We start from the raw sequence: 7,553 nt of genomic DNA on the forward strand, positions 1-7,553 counted from the left end.
TTTCAAGAAAGACATTATAAATAATGTCACTACACATCTCAACATAATGACTGAAAAGAAGAAGAATGCAGAAGTTGAATCATGATTAGTGGAGTACTATCCTCATTGTTGCAAATAGAAGCAAGATTGCACATGTAAATTGGTAGCTAACCTAGAGAATCAAAATTTTCCAACTGAATACATGAAGATAGATAGAGACAATGAACAAGTGTTCTTCATTACTCAACATCAACCATGGGCCTCAAGAAAAGGTATGCCTCAAGATCCTCTAAAATTTTCAAATCCTTACAATAATCAATGGCAAAACCAAAGCTATTAGAATCCCTCCAAATACTCCCAAAATAACTAGTGGAAAAACAAGCAAAATAACTAGTGGAAAAACTAGAAAAATAATCAATGAAAAAATCAATAGAATCAATGGCAACCAGCACAAGGAAATTGGCAGCTTAATAATCAATGAAGGGGACCTTCACAATGACCCAACCAAAATCTTGGTAACCCATAACTACCACCTCTAGTTCAATAACTGACAATAATGCCAGCTCCTAAAACAAATAATGCTAATCCTAAGAAAACTCAATTGCCTACTCAACCTCAACCAAATCTAAACAATAAGCAATCGTAGTAGAAAATTTACACTAGAGATACTCAACAATGCCCTACATATTCATTAGAGGTATCTAATATTCATTTAAGATTGGGTACAACTTTTCCTATAGTATAATATCCTATTATCACAGAAGTTGCAGACACTCGTATAACACCCCTTCCAAAAGTTATACTACCAAATATCAACCTACCAACTAATTTACCCAGTAGGACTACTGACCATACCACCATGAATCCTCCCTTTCCACATCAGCTAAATAAAGAGAAATCTATACTATAAAAGGAAGAAACATTTTCCATTGTTGAGAATCTAAAAAATGTACACATCCAAATTCCTCTATTTCAAGCTATCAATAATGTCTCTCTTTATGGACAGACTATTAAGGAAGCATGTCTTAAGAAGCTAGGGTGGAAGAATAAAGATCCTCAAATAGTCCATGTTGTGAGACAATTAGTAGATATCATGTTAGGGAAGTTAGTGATAACAAAGTATTCAGATCTTGGTAGTCTACTAGTTAACTTAATCATAAATGGACAAGCTATGAAAAATGCTTTAGTTGATCTTGGAGCAGCAATAAATGAGATGAGTAAAGATACAATGCATAGGTTACATATGGAAGGCTTAAGGAAAACTCCCACAGTGTTACAACTTGCAAAAAGTTCAACTGTCACTCCAAATGGTCTCATGGAAGATGTGATAGTGAATTTAGATTCATGGGAATGCCTTATTGATTTTCTTATCTTATCACCCAAAGTCAAACTTACTGGCTATCCTATCATATTAGGGAGACCTTGGTTAGCCACCACTAATGCTAAAATTAGTTGCAAATCAAGTAGTATGAAAATTTCAAATTGTCAAACCATAAGGAAGCTAGAGCTATATCTACCTGCCCAGCCCAAACTAGACTTGCGAGAACCTATTTGGCCAGATTTAGGAGATGAAGAGGAAGAACTGAATTCTATAGCTCAGCTCATGATGTGGCATAGGAAATCTTTTCTAAAAATGTAGGAAGAGGATGATGTAGTATAGACCATTCTTACCAATGAATGTATAGTGGCCAAAGACATTACTGAAAGTTTTGTGTCATAAATATGTACCTATGAAGGTCATGTCTACCTAGCAAGCCCTAAAATAATCAACCAATTATTGCCAAGTGAAATAGCTACAAGTCTAGTACCAGAAGTGTGAATGGTAGAATAGACAACTATTGTGGAGCTTTATCCTAGTCATAATCTCCATGTAAAAATTAAGTTTTCCATATCATAATTGGATTTGTTAACCAATCTCCTCAATTAGCATGAAAAAGCCTTTTCTTAGGATTATAAGGATATGGTAGGATTGAGCCCTAAACTCTACAACCATCCAATATGACCATTAGTTATTGTACCTAAGAAAGGAGGGAAGTGGCAGTTATGTGTAGACTACAGGGAATCAAATAATTCCACAAAGAAGGATCACTTTCCTTTACCTTTTACTGATTAAGTTTTAGATACTTTGGCTGGAAAGAAATACTTCTCATTTCTAGATGGATACAGTGGATACAATTAGATAAGTATTGCTCCAGAAGATCAAGAGAAGACCAAATTTACATGTCTTTGGGGTACCTATTCCTATTCTATATTGCCATTTGGCTTATGCAATGCACTTTCTACTTTCTAGAGAGTTGTAATCAACATCTTTGCTAACATATCACATGATTGCATAGAAATATACATGGATGACTTCACTACATTTGGTGTCACATTTGAGAAAGCTTTGAAGAACTTGGAGAAAGTACTCATCTAATGTGAACAGCACAATCTGTCTCTCAATAGTGAGAAATGCTTTCTGATGATGTAGGAAGGAGTGGTATTGGGACATTTTATCTCTAAAGATGGAATCTAGGTAGACCCTACAAAAGTAGAGGTAGTTCTCACACTCCCTACTCCCACAAAGAAAAAAGAAGTCAAATCTTTCCTAGCACATGATAGTTATTATAGGAAGTTTATCAAGAATTTTAGTCAAATAGCTAGTCCTCTTTATACCTTGCTCACCAAAGAGGGTTAATTTACCTGGACAAAGGAATGTGATAACTCCTTCTAGGAGCTCAAATCATTGTTGATAACTACACCAATACTTAGGGGTTCTGATTGGACTTTGCCTTTTCAAATACATATAGATGCTTCTGACTATGCCATAGGTGCAATCCTAGGACAAAAATCTTGACATCTTGAAAACGTAATCTAATATATCAAAAAGAGTCTTCATGGACCAGAGTTAAACTATATAGTGATTGAAAAAGAATAGTTAGCAATAGTCTATGCTTTGAAAAAGTTTTGGCATAACATAACTAGTTATCCCATATTTTTTCATACCGACCATGCAACAACTATCTCATAAAAAAACTTGTTATTATAGGTAGGTTAGCAAGATGGCTACTTCTTTTGCAGGAATTTGATATAACCATCATTGATAAACTTGGGAAAGAAAATGTGGTAGCTGATTATCTATCAAGAATGCACCATGATGAAGATGATACATTTTTAGACGAGAATTTGTTTCATATTTCTATCAAAAACCCATGGTATGTAGACATTGCTAATTACATTGCGGCTAATAAAATGTCGAAACATTGGTCTTACAAGGAAAAGAAGTTGCTTGTAGAGAAAAGTTTCTATTTCTCCTAGATTGATAACATACTATTTTACACTGGAATTGATCAAGTTATGAGGAGATGTGTAAGACAAGATAAGACATATGGCATTCTACATGCATTTCATAATGAGCCATATGGAGGGAACTTTGTAGCAAAAAGAACAACATTGACGATTTTAACAACTAGTTGCTATGGGCCTATACTTCATAAAGATGCAACCAACTATACATGAAAGTGTGATAAATGTTATAGGATGGGCTGACCAACAAGAATAGATGAAATACCTCTAAATCCACACTTGGCATTAACACCATTTGAAAAATGGGGCATAGACTTCATTGGTCCAATAGATCCTCTATGTAATGGAAAATCATATATCCTTGTGTGCACTGACTACCTAACAAAATGGGTTGAAGTCAAAGCCACGAAGCATGGCCATGATCATAAATTTGTTGAATTTATGTATGAAGAATTCTTTACTCAATATGGTGTACTCAGAGAACTTGTCACTGACCAAGGTGCTCAATTCACTTCTAATTTGATCATAGAACTCATGAAGGAATATAATATCAGACACCAAAAATCAAGCCCCTATCACCCTCAAACTAATGGGCAAGCAGAAGTTATAAATTGGGAGATAGGGGCCATCTTAACAAAGATAGTTCATTTACACCACAAGGATTGGAGCAATAGAGTGCCAAAATCTATTTGGGTATACTAAACAACATGGAAGAAAACCATAGGTTTCACACCATTTGAGTTGTTGTATGGAAAAGTAGAAATGCTACCCATTGAGTCAAAACTTTAAGAACAACATTGGAATTGACAACTAAACTTCCTATAGCACAAAGAGAGTGTCTATTGCATCTTAATTCTTTGGATGAAATGCACAAGTCTACCCTAGAATGCACACAAATCATATAGGAGCAAAGGAAATAATGGCATGACTCTCACATTAAGAGTAAACAATTTCAAATTGGTGATTGGGCATTGCTTTATGATTCTAGATTTAAAGATATGCTAGGTCCCTATGAAATAAGCCATGTATTTGCAAATGGAGCCATCTAGTTAATCACCATTGATCTAGTGCATTTTAAGTTATTAGTCAATGGACATAAATTCAAGTTATATAAATGGCCCCAAAAAAAAAAGAAGACTTCCTACAAAAATTTCAAATGCACAATAGGTAACACTTTCTACAATAGAAGGTGCCAACCTCCCACCTACAACACTTTAATAACAACTCCTTAGAGCATTCCGATAATAAACACTTTATGTCCACATAAAGTTCAAGTTCTCCATTCACTTTGTAATTTATTCTTTTTCAACTCATCTCATTTCTTTCTCTACCACCCACCCATCTTCCACATCATCATTTTACAATACTTTCAATAATGTGGTGAGTTTGTTGACATATGCTATCACTATTGACCTTCAACTCTCACCACCTTTGGCATGTGCAATGATCAATTAGCAGGTATAAGCTTTTCAAAATTTTATCCATTTTTAGTACATAGATTTTTTTGGTTATATCTATTACTGTATTAAATATATTATTGTGATGTTATACTAGTTCCATACCTCATGCCAAGTATGACAAGTGAGGACACTTGTCCATGTTTCATAGGGGGCAGGGAAGGTTAATAATTCTTAATGACATTTTGATTTATTTATTAAAGATCCTCAAATCTATACACTCTTTTTGATTGATTAAAATGTAGTTGCCATAGTACATAAGTGTCAAGTGTCGTACCCTTATTCTTGAATAATTTCTCATTTTTAGGTTATAATGTGACCCAAATTCAATTTTGGGATGATTCTCGCATATCTATGATTTATTTTTATTAAAACCACATTATTATTGTTCATGATATATTCTTCATGATAGAAATTAGTAGAAAAGAATGTGAAATGTGAAAAGGGTCTGTGATTTTCATAAAGAAAAGAAATTATAAATTCATAGAAGGGAAGAAGGCAATAGTGCAAGTAGAGGAGAGATTGAAATTGGCAAGCACTAACGGGAAGACAATTGAAGCAATGAGAACTGATGGAGCATAGTGTTTTAATTTTAGATGTAGAGGTAGTGAGAAGATTTAATGCACGTGGCTAGTTAGGGTATTTCTTAAGACTAACAGAGTTTGATGATGAAGCAACCACTAAATTTATATGTACATTTGAGGAAGGTGATGCAATAGTAGGGGGATTGAAAGTTTTTTCCATAGAAGAGCAGATAATAGAAGTATCTAGGTTGCCAATAGTGGGAGAACACTACCCTAATGCACATGATGCAAGATCAGCTAGGGCCTAGTTTTTCATGCCAACTGACCCTCCATTAGATATAATCAAGAAGGGTTGCAAAAGAACATCTCTTCTCTCGCCATACAATGATTTGGAGATACATATTATTAGGTAATTTACCCATGAAGAAATATTTTTTTATTTGCATGCACATCATTTTAGGTTTCTTAGTTATGTAAGGCATAATTCTCCAGTGAATGTTTCCAATTTCTTGTACAATATGTTATGCATTAGTGCTGAGGAAACCTAGAAAGGGAACGACAACTCTATTACTCACCATGCCCTAATCAAATTTTTCATTGAGAGATCTCTTAGGGATTCCTCTCCCATGTCATGGGAAGAATATTTCTAGTGTAAAACCCTACAACCTCAGGCTACCCCTAATGAACAACCTAGTAAAGAAAATGCAGTCCCCATTGACACAACTATTGAGCAAAGAACCTAAGGTGCTGCAACTAAAAATGTGGAAGAAAATGTTCCTTTACCTACTCAAAAGAGAAATTAACCTACCTCTACCCAAGAAAAGAGGAAACAAAAATTACAAGAAGAAACCTCAACTCCGGTAGTAGAAAAATAAAACCCTATAGTCTCAAAGAAAAAGAAAACAAAGTTGGGTCCTACAGCAGTCACTCCTATAGTAGATATACTAAAAAGTGGTAGTAGGAAGAAGGTCATGGTGCTTGAGGAGACCTTTGTGCAAAGAAGCCCTACAATGAAAGGAAAAACTTCTAAAGTGTTAGTAGAAACCTAGTCCACTTCACCCAAACCATCTAATGAAGAATCCCTAGTACAAGTTATCCTAGATGATTCCCCCAATCAACCTAAAATTCAAGATATTCCACAAAACCCTAATGAGGAATATAGGGTTGAGGTGAATGAAAGCCAAAAAATTCTCCAGTAGGCTAACAAGATACTCCAGGCCATGAAGATGAAAAAGTTGAAATAATGCACCAGTTAATTTGTTCAAAAATTGGCCTAGTTCCCTACAAGCAAACATGGTTTACAAATTTCTTAGAATAGTCATGGAGGGAATAGAGAAAGAAAAATAACTATGAGGAAGATAGTGGCCAAATTACTTTACAAATGATTCTTTCCTAGCTGTATAATCAACATGAGTTGACAATAGTCCTATGGAAAGAGGAGAAGAAAGAAATGAAGAAGGTCATAACATATCAAGGTGAAGAAATTGTAGAATTGACAGAATAATTGGAAAAATAGAAACAAAAGATGGATCATGCCCTCAAATTGGTTGATCAAATAATTACTTGTAGACCACCACCTAGGATCTATGCTATTTTTTTAAAAGAATAATTCCTTTTATTCCAGCTTATGTTAACCCTCAAAGAAATAAATATAGAATTCAAGTTAGCTAAGGAATTATATGCTTTATACCAAACTCTTCCATCCTGGTAGAATCATTTAATTTGTGAATTGTATGTGCACAATTTCATTATCCCTATTGAAAATCAATGGAATCATTTACGTTACATAGGGGATATACACCTGAGAGCCCTAATGTCCTAGATGCATAATGAAGCTAATTATGATAGACATTTGAACAATTATAGAGACGAGGAAAGAATAGAACCACTATCATTAAGATTCAAGAGAAATAAATGAGAAGAAATCCTTAGGGATTGGTTTAGACATACCTATGGAGATAAGCACAAGGAGATAAGAAAATGAATCTTTGAGGCTAGAATAAAGGTATATGCAGAATATGATAACCCACCTTACTTTACCTTTCAGAAAGCCATGGTTGGTGATAAAATTAGATGGGGGATACTACATGAGGGACTCAAATGATTAGAGCCACATTGTCCTATCAACTTAGAGGTAGCCCTTCACCAAGCTCTGAAATACATATAGTTGGGAAGGCAGACTAGACAAGAATTATGGTGCCCACTAACAATGTAACCATCAATCCTTATGTGGCCCCTATATGTTATCAATTCTAAATGACTTGATAGGTTGTAGGAGGACCATAGAAGGGAATTATAGGAGAGAACA

Source organism: Cupressus sempervirens, chromosome 10 (assembly GCF_028749045.1).
Source record: "Cupressus sempervirens isolate cs-2001-9-10 chromosome 10, ASM2874904v1, whole genome shotgun sequence".
In the NCBI taxonomy this organism is placed as follows: Eukaryota; Viridiplantae; Streptophyta; class Pinopsida; order Cupressales; family Cupressaceae; genus Cupressus; species Cupressus sempervirens.